The 21,630-nt window shown below is 37.2% G+C and overlaps 1 long non-coding RNA gene and 1 pseudogene across 1 annotated transcript; one reads left to right on the top strand and one right to left on the bottom strand.

Annotated features, from left to right (window-relative positions):
- The first annotated feature begins 2,414 nt into the window (after positions 1–2,414).
- On the top strand, positions 2,415–4,244 carry LOC121018094 (uncharacterized). The gene is made up of 2 exons (XR_005785139.1): positions 2,415–2,526; positions 3,765–4,244. It is a non-coding gene; the product is annotated as an uncharacterized LOC121018094 (long non-coding RNA).
- Positions 4,245–19,214: 14,970 nt separating this feature from the next.
- On the bottom strand, positions 19,215–21,347 carry LOC121018604 (ATM interactor-like; annotated as a pseudogene).
- Positions 21,348–21,630: the final 283 nt, after the last annotated feature.

Below are 21,630 nucleotides of genomic sequence, written 5' to 3' on the forward strand. Positions count from 1 at the left end.
ACACATATTCTTAATAAAAACAAATAAAATCCTGAGATCAGCACACTCAGATATGTCAATGAAGCAACATGAGTTTGCTCCTTGATGAGTCAGAAATGGCACCAGATTGAGTTTTCGCACAAAGAAAACTTTTATTTGCAACAAATAAAGAGATTACTGGGAGTGGCTTCCAAAGCCAAGAATCCCTGAGACAGAGTGAATGGGTTCCTTCGGTTTAGGGTTAGAATGAGTATTTAGATAGGGATGCCTTGTCATCCTATGTAGAGGTAAGCATAAAGTTGCACCTTAAAGAAAAATGCCAGTCCTCACATTGTATGTTATGTAAATGAGGCTGAGGCTCCTCCCTGGGCAGAGATTTTAGCATAATGAAGTAAAGGTAGTTGTTGGTCCTTCCAAAGGTCACTCCATGGTACAGCTGCACGGGCGCTAGTCGGGGGCTTAGCTCAAAAGATCTGGGTGGTCTGGGCTGGTGGCAGGTCTTGTTAGGGCAGTCACCATCACCTGAGGGATGATTTCAGTTTCATTTGCCTGAGTTATGATGTAAGCCAAAAAGAAGTGTTTAAGGAAAAATGTTAGACAAAGATTAGTGAGTACAAGCAGGCAGGAAGTAAATGTCAGGTGTTGGGGTCTAGCTGGTGACAAATTCAGTCACACATTAAAAGTAACGTAAAAACATGTATTACATTTACCCTTCTTTTGCAAACAACTACCTTAATTTACATTTATGTAGTTTTTCCCCATTTGGAGTTTGTTTATGAAATGAAATTTTTTCCATTGTTAAGCATTTCTCAGTCTAAGCCCTGTAGTTTTAAACAATTTTTATGTTTATGTATTTATTTTGAGAGAGAGAGAGAGAGAGAGAGAGAGAGCCAGCAAGCAGGGGAGGGACAGAGAGAGAGAGGGAGAGAGGGAATCCCAAGCAGGCTTCACACTGACGGGCGTAGAGCCTGATGTGGGGCTCAAACCCATGAATCATAAGATCATGACGTGAGCATAATCAAGAGTCAGATGCTTAATGGACTGAGCCACCCAGGCACCCCTCAGTCTAAGCACTATTGACATTTGAAATTGTAAAATTTTTTTGTGGGGAGCTATTCTGTGCATTGTGGGTGTTTAGGAATACCTCTGTCTTTACTCATCAGAAGCCAGTTCCACGTTCCCTAGTGGTAACAGCCAAAAAGTCTTCAGTCAATTAAAATGTCTCTCGGGGGGCAAATTGTCACTGGGTAAGAACCCTTGCAATTAACTATAATTTTTTTTGATCCTCAATATATCAGAATATAACAAATAGTGGCCCTTTTATTTGGCTCCATTGTTCTTTAACCACCATCGCGGGCAGTTTTGAAACTACACCCACTTTAAGGAAACAAGAAGATTTTCTATCTTCATAATTCCTTCCCCTACTTCTTTAGGGAGTCTCAGATCTGAGTGTTAAAGTATGTATCACCTTTTGGGAGTTAATAGGTTGAATCCTATTCAGCAATGCCATTTGGATGATGGCTAAGGTAAAAAATAAATTTAAAGTTGTAACTCCATAAAGATGTTTAAAAAACAGTGGTTTTTTTTTTTCAGATTCTCCCCATTTTAAGATTATAATGCAAGCAATATAACCATAGTTATGATTCCATATTACTTGCCATATTCATATATCCATATTTTTTTTCTTTCATATTATTGGTATAAGGGTAGAATGTCAATTTTATAAAACATATTCTGACAGATTTAAAGTTATATTATCGTCAGATTCGAAGTTTGGGGTGGATTCAGACTTGCTTGATAAACTGTGGGTCCTTTAAAGAAGTCAGAGAGAGGATAAGACTCCTGAGTTTACAAACACTAGGAGACAAACAGGATTCTGGGCAGAAGGGGGAAGAGTGAATAACAAGGCCTGTGTTGTAGAGGACCTGATGGCTCCTCGTTTGAGAACATGAGGTAGAGTTTAGCCATAGTCCCTGAATCTATGTCTTTCAAACACCCAATTCCCCAAATGCTCGTGAGAGTCTTCATTTTGAGGAGATAGTTGTGTTATAGAAGAAAGATTGGGTCATTAGGATCTCAGCAGCTCCATTTTGGTAACTCCTAAATAGTTTGGAGAAGCAGAACAAATTTATCTTAAGGCCCAAGAAGGAGAAATTTATTGGAATTTAGCGTTTCAAATGAGATCTATACATGGCAGCTACATTTCCTGGAAGCCCAGGAATCACAGGCAGGGAAGAAAAGCCCCACACGTTCACATTCAGACACCAGCTATGATTATAGATGTTAAGACCCTCCTTTCCTTCAGAAACTACTGCAGGAAATAACAGGAATAACCATCAAAGGAAAACCAGGCTCCATGCTCACTGAGGAGGTGGCTAAGAACAATGGAATCTGAAGCACTCTTAAAGAGACCTATGTACCATACGCTGAGGAATCTTCAATTCATATTCCACTTGTTGGAGTGTTTTCATCATTATGACATCATTTGATTCTCTCTACTAACTCAAGAAACAGGAAAGAATACATAATGTTACTCCTATTTTACAGGTAAGGACATAAGCCATACAGTTAGCTTTCTTTAGATAATACAGCTTGTAAATTATATATCTTGAGTGAAAATCTAGGTTTTGTTGATGCTTAAGGTAGTGTTTGTCCCCATTATTTAAATGGTTTATGATCTTGGAGAAGTTACTTTGCAACTCTATGCCTCAATTCCTGTTTGGTATTACAGGCATTATAATAATAGCTATAAACCCTAGATGGTGAAAAAATCAAATGAAATTTTATGTGTGTGTGTGTGTGTGTGTGTGTGTGTGTGTGTGTGTGTTTGAGTGAGTGTATGATGCTTAACTTAGCACAGTGCCTATCTTGCAATCAGTTAGCAATAATCATCATAGTAAGACCACATAATAAAGAAACAGATTCATTTAGAGCACACAGAAAAATGAGTCTTTGCTAAAGCTGTGTATCCTAATGATAGCTAACATTTATTGTTTAAAATATGCCAGGGATTTTCAAGAGCTTTATAATAGTCAATTAGGTCTTTTCATTGGTAGAACAAACTTTGAAATTAGGATTATTTTAATATCCACAGTACAGTTGATGAAATGAGATAGGGAGTGGCTCATCTGACGTAGCTTGCCCAAGATTAGTGGTGAGGCTGGAAGTCAAACCCAGGTGAGCTAGTCAAAGCTCACGAACTTGACTTGTTTTGGTATGAACATGTATTCACCATTTTCTACTAAAGTATACAGCTTAAGACAATTAGATAATCATATTTGTTTATATTTTGATCTATGGACTGTAGTTATAACAGTTATTTATGTAAACTTTAGAGGCATAAATCTTGAAAAATTCATGGACCAGAATGATATTCAATACTTCCTCTTAGCTTCTAATCAATTATTAGTACTTACTTATAATGTTTCCTTATCCTAGTCAATGATACCTTTAACATACGGCGATATATGTAAAACTATTACACCTTTTCACTATATCATACCTGGTCAAATTCTAGGACTACACTTCTTAGGTATGCAACATTGTAATCTAGGTGTTTTTCCACATTCATCAATATTTTTATAAGCTAAAGTCATGTTTAAATGGACAGCAGGAACACATTGGATTAGAAAATTTAATCACCAAAGGGCAGTTAAGATTTAAGGGCTAATTATAGAGAATATTTTTTTTTAAATGTGTGATTACATAGAGTGATGATTAAAATAACAATTCCATATGGTGCCCATGGAAATAGGCTCCATTGTTTTATGTCTCTTTCTTTTTAGAACTAGCTGTTTAAATACATGTTTGCTTTTCCCCAATCATAAGAACTGCTTAACACTCTAAAAGCACCAGGCCTGAGGCCAAGGTCCACTTCGTCTTGGTACAGGAAGAGCCGCATTCCATCTGTTCTGGCCTCGAGGAAGCTTGCACAAATCTATCTTCCCTTTGCGTGTCTTATGAAACTCCATGACCCTGTATGAAATCTAATAGAGGAATTCCATTTCCACCGGTAGAGGAGTGTCCATCAATAGCTTGCTGATCAATGGCTCTCCCCTGAAGGAAGCAGAGAGAAACAGCCAGATGAGAAAATGGACATACGGCATATAGGTTCTGAAAACAGTCCAATTATGCCACATCTTGTGTACTTTGTTTTAAATGATGGTGGTGATGATAAGAAAAGGGGGTAAAAGGAGGTACAGAGATATGTTTAAGCTGATTATTGAATTTATATTGCTTATTCAATGGGAATGTTTAAGAATCTGTTTTTGAGTGATGCTAAATTTGATTTAGAAGCATTAGGTCACATATAAACCTTGAAAATAGCCTACGAGTTGTTACTCCTGAAGATTTAAAATTAAATATGAATGACCCATGGTAATAAGGTCAGTTAATCTATGGCAAAGGAGGCAAAACTATCTAATGGGAATAAAGGTGATCTCTTCAACAAATGGTGTTAGGAAAACTGGATAGCTACATGGAAAAAACAAAAGCTGGACCACTTTCTTCCACACAAATATAAACTCAAAATGGATTTAAGATCTAAATCTGAGACCTGAAACCATAAACATAGGCAGTAATCTCTTCGACATTAGCTGCAGAAATGTTTTTCTAGATATGTCTCCTTTGGCAAGGGAAACAAAAGTGAAATTAAACTATTAGGACTACACCAAAATAAAAAGGTTTTGCACTGTGAAAGAATAAATAATAAATAAATAAATAAATAAATAAGCAAACAAATAAAACAAAAAGCCCACCAAATGGGAGAAGATATTTGTAAGTAATGTGTCTGATAAGAGGTTAATATCCAACATATACAAAGAACTTATACAACTCAACACCAAAACAAAAACAAAAACAAAAACAAAAACAAATAACCCAATTAAAAATGGGCAGAAGACATGAACAGTTTTTTTTTCCAAAAGAAGACATACAGATTGCTAACAGACACATAAAAAGATGTTCAACATCACTTATTAGCAGGGAAATGCAAATTTGAACTACAGTGAGGTATCACTTCACAGCTGTCAGAATGGCCAAAATCAAAACATAAGAAAGGACGCATGATGGTGAAGATGTGGAGACAAAGGAACCCTCATGCACTGTTAGTAGGAATACAAAATGATACAGCCACCATGTAAAATAATGGAAAATAGTATGGAGGTTCCTCAAAAAATTAAAAATATAATTACCATATGATCCTGTAATTCTACTGCCAGGTATTTACCCTAAGAAAACAAAACACTAATTCAAAAAAATGTATGCACCCCTATATTTATCGCAGCATTTTTTACAATAGCCAAGATATGGAAACAACACTGGTGTCCATCTATAGATGAACACATAAAGAAGGTGTGAAACATATAAATATATATATATAAATATATATATATAAATATATATATGTGTATATATATAAATATATATATATATAAATATATATATGTGTGTATATATATGTATATATACAATGGGATATTATGCAGCCATAGAAAAGAATGAGATCTTGCTATCTGCAACAACATGGATGGATCTAGATGGTATAAAGCTAAGTATAATAAGTCAGTCAGAGAAAGACAAATACCATATGATTTCACTCATGTGTGGAATTTAAGAAAACAAAAGAATATAAAAAGAGATGAACTAAAAACCAGATTCTTAAATACAGAGAATAAACTGGTGGTTGACAGAAAGGAGGGGGATGGGTGAAACAGGTGAGGGGGATTAAAGGTACACTTATCACGATGAGCACTGAGTAATGTATAAACTTGTTGAATCATTATATTGTACACCTGAAACCAACAGGACACTGAATGTTAATTACATTTGAATTAAAATAAATAAATAAAAATTAAAAAAAAATAAACTTATGTATGAATGTTGCCTTCGTGCCTGGCAACCCAGCAAACAGCATGTGCTTAGAACATAATGAGCAGTATCAACTCGTTTTATTGGGAAGAGCAATGTTCTTTCTCTAAATTTAACTCATAGTCCAGATATAAGATTCCATGAGTCTAGGGGCACCTGGGTGGATCAGCCGGTTAAGCATCTGATTTCGGCTGGTCATGATCTTGTGGTTTGTGAGTTCGAGCCCTGCACTGGGCTGTGCTGACAGTTCAGAGCCTGGAGCCTGCTTCAGATTCTGTGTCCCTCTCTCTCTGCCCCGCCCCGGCTTGCACTGTGTCTATCTCTCCCAAAAATAAATAAAACATTTAAAAAACATTCCATGAGTCTAAAATTGGCTGACAGAGACACTTTTTTTAAACCACATTCTCTGTCTGAAACCACTTCTGTATGGGGTGGCCATGGCAAAGCTCGATTCAGTGACAGGGCAGTATGCATCGCTGAATGGCTCCTTTTCTGAATTTTCACCAGTGAGGGAAACTCGTTCTACTCTGCTTTGCATTTATCTATCACATTAGATACCCTATTCTACTACCCCACCCCTCCCCCAAGAGACGGGCATCTCTAGACCAAAGAGAATTATTTTCTGTCTATAAAGAATGTACAATGAGGTAGAAATACAAAATGCAGGTGGTATTTTACTATGGCATTTGGAAAAATCTGTTAACTATGTTGACTTTTATCACATTCCTGTGAGCCTGGAAAACAGTGAAGGGGAAGAAGTCCTCCACATTTTGGGGTTCTGGAGTACAGCTTAACCGCAAGAAACACTCTTCTCTAGATAACTTGGGTAAGACTCATGCATGCTCTTTGTTTACTTATGACATGACCAGACATAGACTCTCCAGATTCCTATTCTCTGCCTCATAAATGATTTGGTGAATTGTTATCCCCACCGATCCTTTGGAACCAAATGCTTATTAACCAAATTTTGGTCAAGCTTCTCTTCTTGCCCCAGGTTCCTAGCTTTTGAGCCACTCTCAGCCTGGGCCATCTTACAGCCCTTCTTCAGAGCTCACCTGGGTATAGACTGAGTTCAGCATTCCTTTTTTTTTTTTTTTTTTTTTTTTAAGATTTTATTCAGTACCCCACATGGGGCTAAAATTTATAACCCCAAGGTCAAGACTCACATGCTCTATGAGGGAGATGGTTGGGTGCCCCCAGGGTAAAGCATTCTTTATTCCACCATCCTATCATACAAGCCCTTCATCCAACTTGCCCACACCCTGCTCTTTCTAGCTATATTCACTTCTCTCTGTAAGGGAAATGTCCTTTTTGACTCACTCCTAAGACGTTTGTTGATCTAAGGTTAGCACTTTCTATTGTAATAGTGCCTTTTCTCACCTTACAACTATCCCCTTGAATAAAGACTCTACTAAGTCTGAATTTGTTCTTTATTTGACATTTATTTAATGATTACTTCCTAAAATGCGTTAGACACCAGTGATTTATTTATTGTATTTTTTAAAGAAAAAGTCCTAATTTGCTGCAACTGAATATAAAGGGCTTTATGAGAACATTTATGTTTTGTTAAATTCCTCATTTTTCAGCCTGGCAGGACTTTTTAAAGAGTGAATTAGATGAATGTTTTAATGTATTGCAGTCATTTCCTTAGCTTTTAGCTAATGACCTCATCTGGACAAAGTAGATATTTCCATTTCTTATCAGTAATAATTAGAAATATAACTGGTGTTGTCTCATGCCCCCTGAAAATTCTCGAGGAGACTTCAATGACTTCAAAGGAGATGACTTTGTGGAAGTGATAAGGAATGGAATGAAGAAATTTAAAAGTAATGTCTTTGATTCCATGGTGACATGATTGTTTTTAGAGTTCCTTTAATATATAAACCTCTGTAGAATTACAAGTAAAGCAGAAAAAAAATGGCCACTTTATAGGAAGAAAATTAGATCTTTCCAATTCAGAGGAAAAAAAACAAAAAAAACCCAAAACACAACCATAACCACAAGCAAACAAACAAACTAAAATCCCCAGAGCTAAAGCAGCTACATTAAATCTGCAGGGGTAGTATAGTGGGTGTATGGAACTCAAACCTTATTTTAGTTAATAGTTTTGTTTTCCTACACATTGAAACCTTTTATAAGACATTCTACACAAACTTAAAGCCACTCAGTGGATCTTCATCTTCAATCTTTGCCCTTCTTGTGAAAGTAGACAGGAGAGCCATCTTCATAAAAATTAACATTTCAATAAAGAAACGTTAAGGGGCTTGGCTTCTCAGAAAATCTGTTACACTAATCAGCACAGACTGTAAAAGCATATTGTTTTATCATTTTTAAAATACTCTAAACTACATTTTGGTTATCACATCCTTAATTTTGATGGGTCCTGTGGCATATGGCAGTGTTTCTCATGTAAACTTGACCCCGACCCTCCTAATCAGGAACTTTTTTGGTGTGTCCCAATGATCCATATTTTCAACAACCTTCATAGATTATTTTTCTGCACTCAGTGAACGACAGATAGAACATGACAGCATCAATAAAAAGAGATAAACATGTAGTCTGCTTTGCATAGAATCTAATGAAATGTATAGATCTTCTCTCCAAAGCAATGCACACAGGAAGCTACACGTCATTTTGCCAATAAAATTCTAGGACATTCAGAAATGTCTTCAAGAGAGAGGCTAACATACAGTTTCTTAACAAAAGATTATTTGTTCCAAAGTTAAAAGCACCTCACTTACTTTATCCAATAGTCATTCTATTGATGAGGAAACTATAGCCAAAAGTGTTAATATTTTGATTAAGGTCACACAACAGATTTACATTTTCAGGTTTCAACAATTTAAAAATCAAATTTAACTAGGTTCTAGGCAGGCACAAAAGTGATTTTCAAATAATTTAGTGTAAGGTAACCATTTTCCCCAATGTATACGTAAAAATCACAGTCAGTAAATTTAGTTTGTGAATTCAATTTGAGAATAAATTAAGTTTTTCCCTAGACATCATTCGTATTTATAGAGCTACTTACTATTGACTTTGAAACCATTAAAATGAATTCTGCTAGTTACATTTCATTTTAGTCTCAATAAAAATGCATTGACTCATATTGATGAAATGTATTGGGTGTGGTAGAAATGAATCCACCATGGTAAATTCAGTTTTCTGTTATTAGAAAGCAAAATGGAAATTTTAATTCCAGGCATTTCTTTATAATCATACTTTTTGTGTCCCATCATCCTTAATTAACCATTCCTCTAAATTTCCTCTCTTTAAGAAATTCATCTTAATGGGGCGCCTGGTTGGCGCAGTCGGTTAAGCGGCCGACTTCAGCCAGGTCACGATCTCGCGGTCCGTGAGTTCGAGCCCCGCGTCGGACTCTGGGCTGATGGCTCAGAGCCTGGAGCCTGTTTCTGATTCTGTGTCTCCCTCTCTCTCTGCCCCTCCCCCATTCATGCTCTGTCTCTCTCTGTCCCAAAAATAAATAAAAAACGTTGAAAAAAAATTAAAAAAAAAAAAGAAATTCATCTTATGAAATGTATTTGCACTTTAAGATATATATTGGTAAATATCCTCCTAGTCATGTTAATGAGAGTTAGTTCTAAAACTTAAGAAGTAAGAAAGAATGTAATCACTTGTCTAAATGAGGAGAATATATGCACAGATACAGAATAATTTTCAAAGGGGGAAGGTCAATGTGGGGCACATCAATGAATTACAGAAAGCACCAGAGAGTTTCTAAAATGAAGGGAGAAACCGAAATAGGGAGAGAGGGCAAATTGAACAAACACAATACAGAACAAAGTAGACATCTCAATCTTGCCCTGCAGTTTCTTCTATCATTATTGGGTTAGGAGATCCTCCTATGCCTACATTTCCCATAAATTACTTTAAATTATGTTCCAAATTTAAATTATGCTAAATATTGGTAGTAACTGTGTACACCTGTGCTTCACTGTTGGATGTTCCTACTCTGATGTACTTTATAAGCATTTACAGCTTTAATGAGGCTGTTTATTTGTAATTGGTCCCTATAGGAATCTGCTGCTGTATTTCATCCAATTTGAGTTATTTTCAGTTTTTCTCTGGAGACATCATTCGAAATAAAATACCTGAACTTACAAAGAAATATATGACATTTTTAAATGACAAATAAATGGCCATGCTCTAATCCTGCCTTCAGAATTTCACACTTAATATTTCCCACACCACTGCTGTTTTCCTTACCTGGCCCCTTGCACTCAATTTTCCATAACAAAAGAGAGCATCAGCTCTAAGTAAGAAGATTTAAATTGATAACTTCTCCTTAACTTCCTTTGCACTTCATCTTGGGCAAGTCAATTTCTGTGCACGTCGGTTCATGTATCTGTTAAATAGAAAAGAAGTTAGATCTTCTAACCTCATGTGGCTATTGCAGAGGTGCAATGAGATAAGGAGGTTAACAGAGCTTTGTGTTTTGGAGATGAACATACATATTGTGAAATCCAAGCATATTTTGGGTTTTCAAGGGTGTTCAATGTTTCTTACCCCCCCTTTTTTTTTTGAAAGCACAAGTGTTCTTGTTTAATCGATAAAAGCTTTGGATTCTGATTTTTTTGTCTTTGTTTTCTCTTTTGTGTTCACACTGATGAACACAAGTTCTTTCGGGCCAATGACCAGATTTTCACCTGTGAGCTTCTATTATTGGATGTTCTGTAATATAGTTCTTTCAAGTGTCTGTTTTGATTATTTATTTCCTTAGCTTACCCTTTTTAGATAATAATAGTTTTTAACCTCATCATTGTGGTCTTAGATTTTTGAATTTGTTTTCTATTTTCTTGTCTTTATATATTCCTCTGATCATTCCATTATGTTTTCTTACAAAATGAACTCCTTATTTCATTTCCTTGTTTTTCTTTACTAAATTTCTTTCTTTCTTTTATTTCTCTTTCTTTACCATCAACCACCCCCCCCTTTCTTATTAGCTATGGTCTTTATCATTGATACCATGTTGCTGTGATGTATCACTTGTCATTTGTTCAAATTCAAGGTGGTCAGCCCTTCTACTTACTGTATCTTGAAAGCCATTTTTCTTACATCACCTCCCTACTTACCTGGGACTGTTGGTCTTCCCTCTGAGCTCCAGTTGGAGGAGTATTTTATCCTGTTTTTTCAGTTTGGGCATGTGGAGGAATCTCAATTTGGTCTTCTGTTCTTCTTCTATGTACCTCTAATGGGATTTACTCTTCAGTCTATTTCTTATCCTCTTGTATATAAACTCAACAATGACAGAAAATAAATCTGTATTCCTTTTATAACTTAGTTAGTAGAATTCTGTGGATTCTCTATGTGACCCCACATAGAGATATCTAGTTATAAAGACAAGGAAAATTAGCATTGTGCTTTGCATGTTTTTTGGTGATGTGTTCAATTATTTCATACTCTCCTCTAAGCACCATGGTGACATATTTCACAAAGGGAGCTGTTCTGGTATTGGTGGGTGTCTGGTAAGTAATACACTTTGGTATCATGAAATATAAACTAGATGAAAGCTGAATGCAAAGGTAAGGAATTGAAAAGAATATCTTCTCTTTTACAATTAGGAAGGGTGAATTATTAGGGCCTCATCTCAGACTGAAGGAGAAACCAAGCTTTCATTTATTAATCTGACTTACATGGAAACAAAATAATCTGAATTAAATGTGTAAAAACAATGCATACAATTTAAGATCCCAAAAGATCCCTCTTTTTGGCATCTGGAAACTATTTCCACTCCACCTTTGATATACAATATCTTTTAAGGTCAAGTGAGTCAAGCTCTCTAATATTTAAAGTAAATGGTAAAAGAAAATTGCTGATATCTCAGCATGGAATGGTGACAAGGTATAGTGCTTGTATTTACCTTTCAGACATGATTAGACACCTTTACTGTATTCTTTGCAATCTACATCTTCTTTTGATTTACTAAGAAATATTGATTTGATTCCATAAGAGAAAAGTGTCATTTATTCAAAACAAAACTTCCATGCAGGTTTTTTTTTTTTTAAGTGTCAGGTTGACAAGTGCTATAAAATAATAACCTTCTCATCTATTATACATTCTCCCTCTTTCTCTGCATAACAATAGATGGATGTGATGAGGGGAGGGGTTGAATCCAGAGCAGATGTGTTTAACATTGTTCTCTGAAGAATGACTGTATAGTCAATAACACTTTAGTATCCAAAAATATGATTGAAGAGAGGCAGCATTTTACCTAGAGGGCAAATGCGAAACAAGAATGATTCTCAAGTGATTTTTTTTATACTTAGATGAATCCTCTAATACTCTCTACCAAATCCACTTAGTGATAAAATCCCTGTAACAGCACTTGATTGTGTGCAATATTTCAACCTGAGATTTTTTTTTTAATATACTATAATGCATACATGGAGTGTGGCTCATGTCTGTGGGTGATAGCTGAACATAAAGGCTGCCTCCATGGTAGATAATAACATTTATGACAGGAAGAATATTGAAAATGGAAAAAATATATTTTAACAATACTTTCAAGTACCCAAAATACTGAAGAAAAAGGCTTTGGGAGATATTTTTGTTGTTGTTATCCAGATTTCACTGTCATTGTCAGCCAATTTCTTGCATGCAGATATAAACCTTTATTAAACTTCCTTTTTCTCTAAGAGTATGAAAAAATACATATATTTTGCCTATTTATATATTAATCATATAAATATTTTTCTTTATAATAAAAATAAATTATTTCATTATACTTTTGAGGAAAAGAGACCTTATGAGAATAATTTTGTGGAATATTTGAAGAAATGGCACATTAGGAAATAATAATTCGATAGTTCTTAAAAGTATTTTCTTGTGCAAGTCTAGATAGAGGCTGTTTGAGTGAATATATATTCATGTGAATCAACTGTTTTTCTATAGGAGGAAGATAGAATCAGGATGCTTGTCGGTGGTCTAAGGGAAACGTCACAGGTCTGTTCCTCCCTACTTCCTTAAGAAAATGGACCATTAGAAATAGGATTCATAAGATTCTATACCTATACCTGCTTCCTTTCTCCACAGCTCCAAGAAGTAGGAATCTATCTATCTGTTTTCTATCATCTATCTATCTATCTATCTATCCATCCATCTACTTATAATGATAATCTGGAAATTGTGTGTTTAAAGTCCTTCCCTTGATATCAATGTAGTTTGTAACTACTGCTCAGATTTTGTTATCAGCAGCATCTTCAATTTGTTCATTTGGGAATTCTATTATTATTCTAAGTGAAAGATTTTCATTATGTTGAGAGATCTAGTATCTCATGTTTTACATTATCATCAGAAGTTCATTATGGGACTAGAGTCTAACGTTAATTCTAATGGCCTAGAAATGAGAAAAGTTTGGGAGTTTAAGGCAGTATAAATAGGAAGTTATTTATTTTAGAAAATTTTATATATATGTGTGTATATATATATATATATATATATGGAAAATACATATATATATGAGGTGATCATATTTAATCTTTAAAAATTTTATCCTCATCTGTTCTGAAATTATTAACAACATATAAAATGCTTATTATGTGCAAGGCACTGTTTCAAGTGGTTTACAATTGGTACCTCACTTAATCTTTATGACAATCAGATGAGATATGTAGTATTATTTTTTAAATGTTTATTTATTTATTTTGAGAGGGGGTGGGGAGTAGGGGAGGTGCAGAGACAGGGAGAGAGACAGAATCCCAAGCAGGTTCTGCTCTGTCAGTGCAGAACCCGATGGAGGGCTCAGTCCACCGAATCGTAAAACCATAACCTGAGGGGAAACCAAGCGTCAGACACTTAACTGACTGAGCCACCCAGGCACCCCGAGACAAATATTACTGATTGCTTTGCAATTCAATCCAGTGAAGACACGCAGGTGGAGAGAAGTTAAGTTACTTGCTTGGATAGCATGGATACCTCCAGAAAGCAGAGGGTGAGAAACAGGCTTGTATGCACATAGTTTATGAAGGAAACAAACTTAAAAAGCAAGAATGAAGAATGAGGAGAATAAATAAAATAACCCTCTAACCTTACTTATATCTTGTAGACCTCAGATATGATCCTAAATGTACTGTTTCTGTTGTATCATGGATTGTGTAGCACCACTCAACTATACGATTTCGTGATTCAGACCATAACTGACTCAAGATGAGCACAGAATTATCTATTCTCTCATGATAAAGAACATTAGCATTCCAGTCTTCTGCCACAGAAGGATGATGGCTTCCATCAGAACCCTAGGGCTCTGCAATAACACTTGTTGGTAATTTCCAGAGATTCTACGCAGTGTCCGTATTCACCAGAGCTACATCTAACATTATCAGATCTGCTGGGTTATATGACTGGCATGGCTGAGTAGATATCTTTATAGCCTGGGACCTGCTACAGAGGCATTTCTTATTCTTGGCCTCACTTAATTTTTTTAAATTTATTTATTTTTATCTTTTTTGAATGTTTATTTTGTTATTGAGTGAGAGAGAGAGAGAGAGAGCAGGGGAGGGGCAGAAAGAGAAGGAGACACAGAATCTGAAGCAGGCTCCAGTCTCTGAGCTGTCAGCACAGAGCCCATTGCGGGGCTCAAATTCACGAACCATGAGATCATGATCTTAGCCAAAGTCAGACACTTAACCAACTGAGTCACCCACCCACCACCCACCACTGAGGTCCCTTTTGGCCTCACTTAAAATTGATAACCCTTCAAATGCCCTGAGAATAGGTTGGAGAGTTTTTCTCCAGCTCAGTACATACGGCTTCAAAATTCCAATGAGACCTACCAAGTGCTATACCACTTTGTGATTTATTGATAGGGGAATATGGTGCAACAACTTGTCTTTTAGCTAAGATAGGCTATCCTGGCTTGCCTTAGACCAGCACATTCCTAAAAAAATTTGACATATGTGACAGCTCCTGAATCTTCATATTTCCCCTTTTATTTCCAGCATTCCTGTGTTTTAAAAGTATTCAGAGTACTTGCTACTTCCTACTTGTCTGGTCTGTATTGCATAATGCTGTAATATTATGGACAAATGTGGTCTTTAGAAGAATGTTAAGACTGTAGGATAGCTATATATATAAGTAGTTGGCTATTTCTTTCCTATGCCATTTAGTATAAAACAAAATATTATTTTATTTAAAAACAGGGTTTTTTTTGTTTCATTGTTTTGTTTTGTTTATAATTAGGTGATTCTCTTCCAATGAATTATAAATTCATCGAGCACAAAATAACATAAACATTTTATTCTTACATATAGCCACAAATATTATTAAAACATTTTGCTTATAGTTGACATAAAGATGGTGAATTGATTTGAATAATAACTAGCTTAGTGATTATGAAGATAATAATTGAAATATATAACCTGGGGAAGTGTTAAATTGAATTAAGGAAAAAAATAGGAAAATACATGCACCAAAAGTGAGAAAAAAAGAGGAATTAAAAAAATATTTTTAATATGCTTGTAATGTGTTGACCTCCTGTGCTTTGTCTAGGATAAAGTCAGCAACGTGATGCTCTTGCTTAAGGAGCAAATGCCATTAGTGACATTCAGAAGTAAGCTGAGGATATTTAGGCATGGCTGTCTTCATTCTTCAATAATTTTGTGTTAGCACCAGAAAAATACAAGGCATAATTTTCAAGTGTATTTTTATCCAATTATATGGCTTTGCCATGGAAACAGCATAATTGAATTAAATATTTTTTTAAAAAAATAAAGAAAATAAACATCCTGAGGTTATTTTCATATAAAATATTCAGTATTTCCACTTTATTTCAACAGCTGCTGCAGTTATTAAAAGACCAACTCCATTTCCATTGCTATATGTTCACGAAATCCTTTCCTACATTCCAAATTCATATTCTGGAATTGGCATACATTGCTGATATGCATCACATCACAGCGTCTATTTAAAGTGAGGGACCAATCATGCCCTTGGATCAGAATAATTCTAGTCTTTCCTCTGGAGGAGAATTGCTACAATGAATATAAGACATAAAACTCTGATAGGTATTTAATAACAAGTATTTTGTGCTTTATAACAAAGTCTTAATTCTCCTCCAAATATGTTCAGTGTGCAAGTTTAAATAATATTAAAAATTGAAACCAAGTAAGACCAATAAATTTTTTCTAATTTGAATGGCAAAACTGATTCAGCTTTATCCTTAAGTTTTTTCCGTTATATTTTTATTGTGAAGCATTCTAAATATTCAAAAACTATAAAATAAGTATTTTTTAAATTTATCTTTGAAAATCTTAATGTTTTATCATTTTTTATATTATTAAACACACACACCCATTACATTCTAGATATAGCTTTAGTATCCTCTCTGTTCCCATTTCTTTCCCATTATCCCATAGGCAAAAATTATTCTCATTTTGTGTTCTTATTCTCATGCATGTATGTACACACATATACATTATATATACACATTGCATACATATGCATTATATATGACATATACAGTTATAAACATTTCATTGTTCTACTGGTGTTAAGACTTTCTGGTATTTTCTCATGATTATCCTGGAGTTATGGATTTGGAGGAAGAGTACCATATAAGTAAAATGATTTCCTCATCTCATCATATCAGAGAGCTACTGATTTCAACTTGACTTCTCTTTAGTGACATTATCCTTAATCATTTGGTTAAGGGGGTGTCTGCCTGGGTTCACTACTACAAAGATACTATTACTCTCCCTTCCACACTATTCGTTGGAAGTGAGTTACCAGGTTCAGACCACACTTGAGACAATTAAGTTTCCTTACACTATCTCATGTTCCTGTGATAAAAAATGCTAATGAAGTACAACAACTCAATATAAGCAACCCATTAATGACCTAGACATTTCATGGATGAAGTTTGGGGTCACCCCATCAGGCAAGGAACCATAACAAGCAGAGGTGCTTACTGATCGCTAAAAGAATATGGAATTATTAAGGGAAGAAGAAGGTTTAAATATCTGCTACCATCAAATGATTAGTCACAAAAATAAAAATTACATGCTTTATGAATACTCCTTAATTATTTTTAAAAGAATATGTGTGTGTTATATGTGTGTGTATATAATTTATCAGAGTTACATTAAAGGATATCAAAGAAGGACTCAGACTCAGCTAGAAAATGAATAAAAATCGCCCAAGGATGGATAAAGAGACTGTGTATTATTGTATGGTGAAAGTTGACTGTTTTAAGTTTTTTTTCAAATTCTCACTTCTCTTTAATCACAGAATTTTAGTTTTTACAAATAATCATAGGACATTTCAGGTAGCTAAGGTTTGGGAGGGAAACAGTTCTTACTTTACATGAAGAATTACGACATGCTGCATTTTTCTGTAACTCTACTGGCTGGATTAACAAATATTTTAACAGAGACAAAAAAAAAATTTTGTAAAGCCAAAGATCACTGCATATATATTTGCAAAAAGCCATAAACGAACATGCATTTCTCCCTGACTAGGAGAACTTAAATAAATGTTTGAACATTAAGGCAGTGACAATTCTAAAACATAATAAAATTCTAAGTTAAGGCTTTATGTCTGTTTTGAAACCCATGTTCATAGGCCACTGTGACCATAGCAAACTTTTATCTATCAGGTTAGGTTCATCTGTTCTGGATAGGTTATTGATTCACTACCAACTGTTCTATGGGATAGGAAGTAATACAAACATCATCCATTTAATGAGTTATTAGTCCACTCCTTAGATTTGATTTTGAGGATTTAGTTTTCAGCAGCAAAGCCTGTGCCACAGAAGGAACTTTTTTTTTTTAATAAAGTTAGAAAACTTATTGGCTGCACTGATTTTTCCTTTGCTGAAAGTTGGCCAACAATCAAGAATTCCTGATTTCCTAACCACAGAAAACCTCCAGAGCATGTGTGACCATGCTCCCACCTAAAAACGTGGATGTTCTTGATTACTGAAGTAGCTGGTATTCATCTTCCTTGAAGACTGGTATTGCTATCTAAATAAGGCAACAAAATGCAGAATACCATAGTTCAGGTGGATCTGTTCTATACTTGTTATCCTCAAGGCACAAATGCTACCCTTGCTGCGCCAAAGTCTTTCCTTATTCCAGGAAACATGAGAGGTGGATGAAGATTCAGTTGAGAATAATTGATTGCACTCTTGCCCTATTCAAGCTTACACAAAGTATGGAAATTTACGGGGGGGGGGGGATGTCCTTTTCTCTTTCCATTATTCTTTTCCTTAACATTTAGACAAAACTCAGATCCAGACCGTGGGTCCACTTTGAGAAGCAGCTCTGGAGCACCCCACCCCCACCCCCACTACTGGGGAGAGCAGCAGGGGTGTTCAGAGGGCACATTCCAGTATGAGCTAACTGGGCATGATTCCACAACGCAGCGTTTCCGCGGTTGGGATGACAGACGGTCGCTTAGACCAGAAGGATCACTGTTTACACTGGGTGCTCGCTGCTACTTCTTGAAGCAGTAATTGTACAGAAACACGTCTTGTAAGGAAAGTCCTGTACATTTACGTTGGGACCACTCCTAGTTTGTGTGGAGGAAGAGTAGCATTGATTACATGAAGATGGTCTCAAAAGCTAAAGCTGGCTGTAGTTTCCCTTTGTCCCCAAGTCAGAAAAAAGGGTGATGTCAAAGCAGATGAAGCTGCAGGCAGCCGGAGTCCCACGCTGTCTAAGCTTGAATCTGCTGCGTGGCATCTGAGTTCTTTAGATTTACTATCAGGAAACAGGAATTTCTCTCCAGCACCGTCAAATATTTTAGGTGCAATTTAAGTCAAGCGAGTCACATTTCAACTGAAATGTTTTGCAGATTTGAAAAGTCGGCACCGTACTACCTGCTAAGCTTGGCTTCAGCTAATTGCCAGATGGGTTTTAAAGGTGTGAGATACACTTTTTTTTTTTTTTTTTAAGATGGGAAGACTAACTGTGAGAGGGCAAACGGAGGCAACACAGAAACAATCATTTTTATAATTTTTTTTTAACGTTTATTTATTTTTAAGACAGAGAGAGACAGAGCATGAACGGGGGAGGGGCAGAGAGAGAGGGAGACACAGAATCCCAAGCAGGCTCCAGGCTCTGAGCCATCAGCCCAGAGCCCGACGCGGGGCTCGAACTCATGGACTGCGAGGTCGTGACCTGAGCTGAAGTCGGACGCTTAACCTACTGAGCCACCCAGGCGCCCCGAAACAATCATTTTTAGATCAACATCTTATACTTTATGTTTACAAGTAAGAAAGGCACAGACCCTCCAAGGTCCGAAGTAAACGCATCAGTTAACTACGTTCAGTGGCGTTAACACTGTTGTCCTACCCTCCGCTCGCTGAACCCGAAAGGAAACCGTAAAGGCCGACCCATGCACGGACTTCACGTTTAGAACTTGGAGACCATGTGTAGTTCTGCGGTTTCTAGAGAGCTGAACCGAGATTCCATCGTGTTCCAGGCCAAATCAGCCAGAAGAAAGTTGCCCATTGCGGTTTGAGTCTCAAAGGGTCTCAAAGCCAGAATTCATGGCCTGTGTTTCTGTGCTGTTCCATTGAACTTTACTCTCTACAGCAGGTATTCTTTTAGCAGTGGAGATTCCTTCGGTTTGGGTCTCTGTGTCAGACGAATCCGTACTCACGGAAAAGCGGGAGTGTTTCAGAATACTTCCCAGAGGCAGATGGGGCTACTGTCTAAAAAAGAAGTTTAGGTCTGTCTGTGTTTGTATGTCAAACATTTCAAGGCCTAAGAAGCTCGAATTTCCCCTACAGCTATAGGACTAGGCAGAGGTGTCTGCAAGGAAGACGTCAGTTTGGGTCTCTATCCCCAGCAATTCCAAGACTGGCTCAGGGGTCATGGTGTTAAGCTCACTCTCTTCAGTTTGAGTTTGGATATATGAGGCGGAAAAGAACTCCTCAATATCAAAATCAATTGCAGGATTCTGGGCTGGGCCAGATGGGAGCTGGGTGTCTTGTCCAGTATTCGTGTCAGACAAAAGACTACGATCGTCCAGTGTCTGACCAGGCAGGTTACTTGACAAAATGTTTTCTAAATCACTTAATAAATCTATAGTCTGGGTCTGATTATCTGTCATGTTCTGTGAAAGAAGCATACTGTGCTGTGCGCTGAAGTTTATAATTGGTGCAGATTTCTCAGTATCTTGATTTAAAGTCTTAGGGTGGTTCTGAGGTAACAAACCATGAGTGACAGTCCCTGCTACTAGGCTGCTGCTTATGATATTGGCTGTGGAAACACCGTAGGATGCATGGACGCTCTCAAAAATGTCTCCACACGTTACAGCTTGGTCCATCTGGACTCGGCCATCTGTCCGACACTGCATCGCACTGGTCTGAGTTTCTCTGGAGATCCCACCTGACTGGTAACAGGCATCTGTGAACGTATCAGTCTGAGCAGCTGTGAAAGAGGTTACCTTAGAACTGGATAAGACTGTCTGAGTGTGAACACTAATGGGAAGGGAGACTTGAGAACCAAACGTCAAATCCGTTTGAGAACAGGACGATCCGGAGGAATCGGGGCCGGCCCACTGTGCGGAAGGTATGAAGTGTTGTGTGGCATAAGACAGGTCCGTCTGTACGTTGACTGAAGAAATGCTATTCTTCTGACATGTGTTTCCTAGTTCTTGTAAAGGATTAGACAGGCTCTTACCCAAGTTCACCTGAACACCTGTACTAATTGGCTCCAGAGCAACAGGATTTACAATTTTTGAAAGAGGGAGACTCTCCTTGAGACAGCCAGCCTCGGAATCTAGGCTGACGATCAGGGTTCCGACCCACAAGGGCAGTATGTGCACAGCACCAGGGGCGGAACCCTGATGATCCACGCCCAACACTACGGGCTGGGCCGAGGAGTTGGCTATAGGCACAAAGACAGGTGTGGGAGAAACTGCAGAACAGGAAGTTTAACCAGAGCCACTCTGGGCTTGGGTAAAAGCAACTTCTGAGGGTATCTTGGAGGTGTTGTAAGAGTCTGCTTTCCGGCATTAGGGTTGCAAGATCTCCAAAAGAAGTTTCTAGTTCTTGAGTGTCTGGTCTTGGAGCTGGCTCACTGCTCAATTACTCAGTGGTCTTATTGGACAGCTTCTGGCTGTGCAGGCAGTTTTCCATTTTCCTTTTCTTACTAGGTGGCTCCCTGTGCTCTGCAGGGATCTCGTGGCCAGTTTGGTAGATAGGGAACTGTAAGGCGGTCCTGCTGGCATAGGGACAGCCGCACGTTCACCGGAAGGTCTTGCCACAATCCTTGGGTGCCTTCTCAAGTCCCGCTTGGTGCCTTAGCAGTTGCTGCACTTATACACTTACGCTTCCTTTCGGCGTGCATTTCCATAAAGTGCTGTTTTACGAGAGAAAGTTGAGAAAACGGTCTGTCAGGGCCTCTGGGGCATCCTTCAATTGGACAACAGAATTTCGGTACCATTTTCAAATCTTTTCGTATTGTTGGATTTACTATGCCATCCTGCAGGCGGTGGCTCTTGACCGGGTGCATGTTGAGCGCCAGGCTGTTGGACAGGGTCGGGGTGCCCCAGGCCAGAGGCTGCCAGGGCTGCCACATGGCAGAAGGGCCTCCTGTTTTCAGTTTTAAATGGATTATTGCATAGATGGAAGCACAATAATGTATTTGTTTGATAATTACATGTGTTCTAAAGAGTGATGCATGGATGCCAATTTGTAAAGAAGAGGACTGTGGTGAATTCATACTTGGTCAATGTAGCTAAGCTGGAACTATCATTCCCAGAATTCTTTCATTTCTATGGTTCCCGGTTAGCCTTGGTTGCAAGAAAAATTTGCATGAA

This window comes from Herpailurus yagouaroundi, unplaced genomic scaffold, assembly GCF_014898765.1.
Source record: "Herpailurus yagouaroundi ecotype Mexico unplaced genomic scaffold, PumYag 28, whole genome shotgun sequence".
Taxonomy (NCBI): Eukaryota; Metazoa; Chordata; class Mammalia; order Carnivora; family Felidae; genus Herpailurus; species Herpailurus yagouaroundi.